A 9,326-nucleotide genomic window follows, 5' to 3' on the forward strand; every position below is an offset into this window, starting at 1 on the left:
CGTCTATAACTCAAAAGCTGCCAAAAGTATGCGCACACTTTTTATATGCGCGCCCGAAAGTATGCACATATTTTTTATATTTCTGCTGCCGGCATTTGACAGCGAAGCGACGCTGACGGCGCTGCCGGCACCACAGCCGCTGCTGCTGCGCTGCTCTATGTTAATTTATTTTGACATAGGCGTTTCTTTAAGGGGGAGGGAGAAGTTGGGGCAGCGACAAATTGGTTTTCGCTTTGTTTTTTCATCGCGCAGGCCATGCCAATGTCGTATAAAAAATGTTTAATTAAAAAAATTCGACAAGCGAGAATGCTAGCCGGAAAATTCTAGCAGGTGCTGCAACACGTCGTAACAGTCAATCGGGTGTTTGGGGAAATGGAAAAACTTTGAAGATTGCATGCGATTGGGAAGTGATTAACAATTCTCCAAATGCTACGGCTGGCCCTTGGATATCCAAAGAGTGTTTTATTTAGGTGTTTGTAAAGTGAGTTGTAGTAGTCTTAACTTACCCAAGGTGTATTTATGAAAGGTAAGGCCTTCACTCTCTTCATTACTTTTATTCTCTCTGGCTCTCGCTAGTAACCGAACAAACAACTCAACTGAAAGAACATATTCGAATGTCGTGAGAGCGGTCTTTCATGAAGCCACGCTGTACATTAATATGCTTTGTCGTAGGTAATTGATGCTGCGGGTTCTCTCACTCTCCCACTTTGGAGCTTACGCTCTCTCTCTCTCCCCGACTTCGCTTATAAAAGGCCGACGGATGACCGCTGTTTTGCTCAATTCCACGATCCGCAGCCGTCCGTTCAGCTCGCGTTCGCGATCACTGTTTTCGAGTTATTTTGCGTGTTTCTGCTTGTCCCAAAGAACCGTTGACGTTCGTGCAGTAAAAAGTATGTCAGAGAAGAGAACACAGTAGGCGCTGCTGCACTGACATTGAAAAGTGAATTGCATTGATCATGACGGGGGCTGACGCTGACAACCACGAACCGCTCAGAACAAAAGTGTAAATGTGGAATAATGCTCGTAGAACCCATTCGCAGTCCATGGGCTGGGCTCACGTAACCCGCGGAAGACAGTGCGTGGCGATCGTTCTGTGATCGGAATTCGAAATAAGTCAAGGTCCCAGCATAGACGCCACCCAATCACATACACACAGCGACAGTCACATGCATATGCAGTACTGTTTGTGTAAACATGGAGATAGAGATAGAGTCGGGCATGTCCATACTGGATGATTCGCGAGTAGCAATGAACTTTGTCTCCGGTCCCAGTCCGTGGTGCTTGCTAGCTTCGTTAACCCTTATACTCGTGTAGGGAACCTCTGTGCCCGAAACAAACTAAAATCTGCTCCAATTTTGAGCAATAGACTCATTTGAAAATGGAGAAATAATTTATTTGTAAGCCTGGAATTTACTAGGTACGCTCGCACCCCATATGAAAGCTGTGGCTGCTTTTTATACCCGATACTCAAAATGAGTATTGGGGTATATTAGATTTGTGGTAAAAGTGGATGTGTGTATCGTCCAGAAGGAATCGTTTCCGACCCCATAAAGTATATATATTCTTGATCAGCATCAATAGCCGAGTCGATTGAGCCCTGTCTGTCTGTCCGTCTGTCCGTCCGTCCGTCCGTCCGTCCCCTTCAGCGCCTAGTGCTCAAAGACTATAAGAGCTAGAGCAACGATGTTTTGGATCCAGACTTCTGTGATATGTCACCGCCCACTTCCGCCCCCACAAAGGACGAAAATCTGTGGCATCCACATTTTTAAAGATCCGATAAAACCAAAAACGCAGAACCGTAGAGGATGACTATATGTTCTAGAGTGTAAAATCTCAACCAGATCGTATAATTATTATAGCCAGAATCAAGAAAACAATTTCATTCTTTCTCGCTCTGTCTCTCTCTAACACACAGGTTTCATAGTCGGTTTTGCCAATTGCAAAATATGAGTTCAAGGATCTCAGAACCTATAAGAGCCAGAGCAACCAAATTTGGTATCCACACTCCTGTGATATCGGACCTTGACCGTTTCGTGTCCAAATTTCGCCACACCCCCTTCCGACCCCGCAAAGGACGAAAATCTGGGGCATCCACAAATCTCAGAGACTATTAAGGCTAGAGTAACCAAATTTGGTATCCGCACTTCTGTTAGATCTCACTACAAAACGTATATCTCAGAATTTCGCCCCACCCCCTTCCGCCCCCACAAAGGACGAAAATCTGTTGCATCCACAATATTGCACATTCGAGAAAACTAAAAACGCAGAATCTGGATCAGATCGGATAATTTTTGTAGCCAAAAGGAACAAATCAATTTGCAGTGGCTACGCAGCCCCCGACGTCACGCTCAGACTGATTTTCTGTCTCTCTCGCACGCACTATTTGTCGTGTCGTTCAATATTAGCGGCGTCTGCCGGAGAGAGCCATACTGACTTAGTATCGGGTATAACTGTAGAGTTGCGGTGTCCGCAGCAACTCACAACGTTCCACCTCGTTTCTGTTTGATTTATCACTCATTTCTGGGTAGCGCAATTTTTCCTTTTTCCCACCTGCCAAATGTTTCCTCTAAACGATCAGCTGTCTGCCCCATTGTGATATCAGCTGTTTTGCTGGGACCAGCCCCAGGTTCAATGGCAGTCAACCAGTGCAGTTTTTATTTGCCGATATCTTCCACTTCACTTTCAGACGCAGCTAATCTTAATGGCATGTTGGGAGATTAGTTAAGATTTCACTCTCATTGAGACCTAAAAGTTTCCAAGCCAAATGGGTTAACATTTTGAGATTAGTAAGCCATTAGGTTAGGTCGTCAAAGTTAAGTGAATAAATTGTGTACGAGTCAATTAGCGCTTTTGCCCAAGAAAAGCTGTGACATAAGAGACTATAAGATAGGCTTAAACAGAACCCAGGGGAATACATGGTATCTAAACTGGTTTTTCAGTATATGTATAGTATATTTAAATGAAATGTAAAGCAGACTCGTTGCCAGTCGGCTGTAATTATAATTGCATTTGTAATTTAAGTAGAATGACAAAGAATTCATTCAGCGGAATGGTTTCATTTCAATGATCAACAACATTGTAGCTCAACCCTGTTTCAAAGTGTATATTTCACACTTGTTTGATTTTTCACGCCCCAATTATCTTAAGACTATGTCAATACCCCACTCCGTAACGGCCCCGGCACCATGCGTTGCTCACAGCATTGATAAGAACTTGGGATCCACAAACATAGTCGCTATCAGCGAAGCTCCGTGTCACGCTATCAGAGGCCCACTATCACTATTCCAGTCGAAGCTAGACAATTGCCCTAGGCGTTAGTCGAAGGGTTAGTGTGGGGATTTCTGGTCTGCTGTCAGGTGTCTGGCCTTGCCATTGCTGTCAGACTAAACATGAAAATGTGGAGTAAATCATTAATGCCTTGCCTTTGCAGTGAGTGAGAACGGGGACCTGGCGACCAGGAGGACCAGCAGCCTGGATGCAAGAAAATGGAGATACAGCTGGAGCTCAACCTGAAACAAAAGCTTGCCACCACGTCTGAGCACTCTGATTGCAGCATCTTTGGTTTATGTCTGCTTCTGCTGTGATAGTGCCGTGGCCAGCGCTTTTTTCGCAGCGCTCTTGGGTCTACTCCTGCGGTGTCCCACATTTGTGTTTTCCCTGGTAATGACCGCCCAGAGGGACATAATGTGAGTATGTTTTGAAAGTTACCAAGATACTTACCTAAATGGTTCCTCTTGCAGGGCTCTGCAGCGCTTCTTGGCCCTCGATTTGTATCTCCTGAAGCGGGATCGAGGTGGCTTCACCATAGCGCGATGCTTCCAGCAACTGGCCCGCGCGCAGCCCCAAAAGGCCTGTTTTGTCATGGACGATCGCAGGATCACCTATGCCGAGGCCCTGCTCCTCAGCGAGAAGGTGGCAGGATTCTTCAGTGGGCAAGGACTGCAGAGGGGCGACTGTGTGGCCCTGCTGATGGAGACACGCCTGGAGTATCCCTGCATTTGGCTCGGCCTCTCGCAGTTGGGCGTGATCACGGCTCTGATCAACTCGAATCTTCGGGGAGAGTCGCTGCTGCACTCCATCAAAGTGGCCAACGCTAAGGCTCTCATTTTCGGAAGCGAGCTGATGGATGTTCTACAATCGCTGATCGAGAAGGACCAGCTGCCATGCCTTCCCGTCTATCAGTACACCGATAAAGAGCTGAGGACCATTCCCGGACATGAATTACTGCCAGGAGCCGTGGACGCAACAGGCCATGCCCCTGCCGCCCTCATCCTCAGCAGAGGAAGCGCGCTCCAAGCTGCTGTATGTGTACACATCCGGCACCACGGGACTGCCCAAGGCGGCTGTCATTACCAACCTCCGCTTCCTTTTCATGGCCGCCGGAACGTTCTACATGCTACGCTTGAACCGCGACGATGTGGTGTATAATCCTCTGCCCCTTTATCACACCGCCGGGGGAATTGTTGGCGTGGGCATGGCCCTACTCAACGGCTCCACTGTTGTTCTGCGCAAGAAGTTCTCGGCCAAGAACTTTTGGCTCGACTGCAGCCGCAACGACTGCACCGTGGCCCAGTACATCGGGGAGCTGTATCGCTACATGCTGGCCACGCCCCACACCCCTGAGTAGCAGCATCACCGCCTTCGTATGATGTACGGCAACGGGCTGAGGCCACAGATCTGGTCGCAGTTCGTCCACCGCTTCTCCATACCGCAGATAGGCGAGATCTACGGCGCCACGGAAGGAAACTCCATCACGAACCGCGTGGGCGCCATTGGCTTTGTGCCCGTCTACGGCCAGAAGATCTATCCCGTCCAGGTGCTGCTCTGCGATGAGGAGACGGGGGAGCTACTGAAGGACCCACGGGGCCACTGCATCCGCTGTCGACCCGGGGAGGCAGGTCTGCTGGTGGGCAAGGTGGATTCCCGACGCGCGGTCAGCGCCTTCCATGGCTATGCGGACAAGGGCGCCTCGGAGAAGAAGCTACTGCGGAATGTCTTTGCCAAGGACGACGTATTCTTCAATTCCGGTGACATGGTGGTCTGCGATATACTCGGCTATTTCTACTTCAAGGACCGCACGGGTGACACCTTCCGCTGGCGGGGCGAGAACGTGGCCACCCAAGAGGTGGAGGCCATCATCACGAACTGCGTTGGCCTCGAGGACTGTGTAGTCTATGGCGTGGAGGTGAGTCAGCTCTTTGATGCCGCGGGCCTGTTGTGGCGGTCGGATTACTCCACAGTTGAGTCAGAGCCTGATAACGTCAGATAACGCACAAAGTACGCGTAAAACGTGTTTGGTTGGTAAATTCTCGTTATCTTTTCAGATCCCACATGTGGAGGGCAAGGCTGGCATGGCGTCGATTGTGGCTCCCGGCCGCAAAGTGGACATGGATTATCTATCGATTATGCTGACGGGTAGCCTGCCGGCCTACGCGCGACCCCTCTTCATTCGGCTGCTGGACGAGATTCCGCGCACGGCCACCTTCAAGTTGAAGAAGCGCGAGTTGGCCAATGAGGGCTACGATCTGACCCGGCTATCGGATCCAATATTTTACTTGAATCGCGATGGAGTCGACAGCCACTTGAGCAGGGATCAATATAAGTCCTTGCAAGCGGGATCAGCGGGACTCTGAGGAACGCGGCGGAATCCGGGGGCATCCCGATTATTTATACATATAAGATATTGAATGTTTTGTGAGTCCAATTGTACTTTTAACACTAAACCAACCAACGACTGATACCAAAGATGATGAAGGGGCTATTGCTTCTGTGCCGAGAGCTGAGAGCCAAGAGCCGACAGCCGAAAGCCGTGCGCGTTTCTCGGCCATAAAGTAAGAGCTTAACCGATAATGGCAGCCAAGGGAGCCAGGGAGCCAATGCTCCCTTTGCCACTGCCGCTGCCATTACTATCCAGTCCCCACCTTAGCCGCAAGATATATCGAAAGTGTTAAGTCCCCAAGATTAAGTTCTCGCTCATTGGCAGCTGCTGTTGCTTCTACTGCAGGAGTTGGTATTGGTGTTGCTACTTTTGCAGTTGCTGTTGTAGCAACATTAACGCCATTTCCGCTCGCTGGCGGCAGCTGCGACTCCGTTGCCCGTCGTCTAAGATAAACGATGTGCAAAAGCCATACAAAACAACGGTTCCGGCAACAGCAACAGCAGCAATAACAAGGAACCGTTGTGGCAACCGCAGGCAGCGCTTTGCTGCAACGCAACGCAGCGTTGTCGACGGCCACCAATATCGATGTCGATGGCAATGGCGAAAAAGTTGTGGCAGGCAATCATAAAAAACGAAGAAATGGCAAACAAAGCTGAGCACCATTTCGCCCCAAAGGGGGGAGGAATGGGTGGGTGCAGCATGGCTGCATTTTGAGTGTGGCAAGAATGTTAAACGAGGTAAAAGGTAATAAGGTAAGGGAACGAAACCTTTTCCCCGATCTAAATATAATTTACAAGATGCTGCATCTTAATTGGTATGGGTTTTCCATCCGCCAGATATACATATATTTCCGTTCCCAATCAACAATGTGTGGCAGGTTCTTGCTCTCTCTGTCTCTCTCTATCTCGCTCTTTTTCTACCAAAACTGCTCATAAAGTTGCACCAGTAGCAGCAGCTGCCAAGCGCCCCTTTTCCTTCCTCTAATTTCCGTTTTTCGCGACGCCATCGTCGATGTCATAAACAAAATGGCAGTTGTGGGCGCAGAGTGCATGAATACTGCTGCTAATCGTACGTTCGCATAGCTAATAACAACAAAACCAACAACGACAGCAACTGAAACAGCAGCTGCAGGGCCGCTAGCAGATGGTTACTGCTGTTGTTGCAACTTCGCGTGCAACGGCCCTGCGTAAGTGGGAAAATTAAAAAATTTTCAATAATTTTTTCGAAATGTTCGACGAACATCATGAGGCACTGGCTTCCATTGTTCCGCCTTGGTCTTGGCCTTCCTTTCCGTTCCTTTTTGGGCTCATTTGAAAAGCTTTTCGGTGGAAGGACACAGGAGGCAAGGCAAGGCCAGCCAAGCCCAGGTAGGGGAATGGCGATGGCGATGGCGACGGTGGCACAGCTGCCATTGGAATTTCAAAGGTATTAAAACGCTGCCAGTGGAGCTACTACCAAACGGGCACCAATGTTTCTGCTGGCTTCCAACTGATGTACACTTACAGAAAAAGTGTTATGGCTAAATGAATATTGATTACTTGTTGCTAGGTATTAAGTTAAGTTTTCTATACTTGTTGGCTACGTTAAGGCAGCGATGATTAAGGATCAGCATGTGCTACTATTTAAAATTTAATCAAATATTATTTAGGGTAACATCGATTCGACTATGCTTCGAGTTCATAGTCTCTTCTCGTGTTTCTGCTCCTGGCCGAATCGGTTTGCCTCGCTTTTGCTTGTATGCATTTGGGCTTAAAGATTTTGCTTGCTTTTGTTTTTATGTTTCATGCTGCCACTGCCACCCGCACAGCACGGCCCCTCTCTCGACCATCAACGCTCGACCCCCGACTCCACGCCGCGTGGTCCTTGGCGAGCGATGTCAGTTCGTGCTAATTACATTGCACCTGTGCATGACGTTTGATGTTGCCCTGTCGGGCTTCCAATGTGCATGTGTCGGTGTGTGTTTAGTTTGTTTGGTTTTGGCCTTTTTGGGATCCTGGAAAAGCGGCAGTAGGAGCAGGAGCAGCAGCAGCAGAAGGCAGCAAAAATTAATTAAAAGCCAACGTGCGGCGGCAATGCAATTAAATTCAATTTGGTCCGTCCGGGCATTCGACTGCCGACTTCAGCCTGGCAACTGAAGACTCAGACTTGGTGCTCTGCTGGACGGCTGCTGCTCATTTAATACAACAATACGCCAGAATTATATTTTATACACAAACACACATACACACACACCGAGCGGATGGTAGCCGACGAGCAGACGTGGCACGCGGCTGCCAATATGGCAGCAAGCGTCATAAGGGAGCTGCGTAGGCTGGAGCGATGCCGAACCAACTAGAGCCATAGAAGACACCAAGCTCCGCACCGCGAAGTAATGCCTAGCGGCAGTCCCGCGGGAGCGGACCTACCCTCAACATTCCCATTCCAACAACCCATCCCCCCCCACCGGCCAACGAGGCAATCCGGATCGTATCCAACTGGATGGAAAACGCGGGATTGGACCTGGCTGGCCACAAAACGGAGGCTGTACTCATCACGAGTCGCTAAAAACTTTAGCATCGCTAGACCTAGCGCTGCTGAACGAGGGCTCCCAGCAAACCTTCTGCAGGGGTGGCGCTGGGTCAATCATTAACCTAACGTTGCTGCGCAACGCAAGGTGGCGAGTAGGAGACGTGTACACCGGAAGCGACCACGAAGCCAATCGTGTGGTGGAACGCCGACATCGACAGGCTCCGGACAACGTGTCTAAGGGCCAGACGAGCCATGCAGAGAGCGCGACGCACGACTCGGTTCGACACATCGCATGAGGAGTATAGGACCGCCAGGAAGGCACTGAAGCATGCAATTCGGAGCAGCAAGCGGGAATGCTTTCTCCAGCTCTGCGACATAGCGGAACAAGACCCCTGGGGCAGGGCTTACAAAATCGTTATGAAGAGGCTAAGTGCCGGGAGCAAGGCGCCAACAGACCCCAGCACCCTCGAGGACATAGTGCACACCCTGTTCCCAAGCGAGCAACAGAGGCGTCCAGGCCCCTTAGAAAGCGACGCACCGATCACTGGCATCGAAATGATCACGGAAGCGGAGATCCTAGAAGCCGGTAGGAGCCTGCCCAGCAAAAAAGCCCCAGGCCCGGATGCAATCCCAAATAGGGCTTTAAAACTGGCATTGGCACTACAGCCATCCGCCTTCGCCGAGGTTTTCAATAAGTGTCTGCTAGAAGGTACCTTCCCCGATAGGTGGAAGATTCAAAAGCTACTGCTGCTCAACAAGCCAGGGAAACCACCAGGTGAGCCTTCCTCGTACAGACCAATTTGTCTCCTAGACAACGCGGGGAAGGTATGCGAAAAGCTCATTGCACGTAGGCTCAGCCGTGCCATTGAAGATGCCGGCGGCTTGTCGCCCAACCAGTATGGCTTCCGGAAAGGCAGATCAACCCTGGATGCCATTGTCACCAACATAGCGGAGAATGCAATAAGTGGGACTCGCTGGAGAGCGGGCCAAAAGCAGTACTGCCTGTTGGTTGCCCTAGATATAAACGAGGGGGAACGTTGTGAGTTGCTGCGGACACCGCAACTCTACAGTTATACCCGATACTAAGTCAGTATGGCTCTCTCCGTCAGACGCCGCTAATATTGAACGACACGACAAAGAGTGCGTGCGAGAGAGACAG

At 49.9% G+C, this 9,326-nt stretch overlaps 1 pseudogene; it reads left to right on the top strand.

The window, feature by feature from the left end:
- The first annotated feature begins 792 nt into the window (after positions 1-792).
- Positions 793-5,734, top strand: LOC117193589 (annotated as a pseudogene).
- Positions 5,735-9,326: the final 3,592 nt, after the last annotated feature.

Source organism: Drosophila miranda, assembly GCF_003369915.1.
Source record: "Drosophila miranda strain MSH22 chromosome Y unlocalized genomic scaffold, D.miranda_PacBio2.1 Contig_Y2_pilon, whole genome shotgun sequence".
In the NCBI taxonomy this organism is placed as follows: Eukaryota; Metazoa; Arthropoda; class Insecta; order Diptera; family Drosophilidae; genus Drosophila; species Drosophila miranda.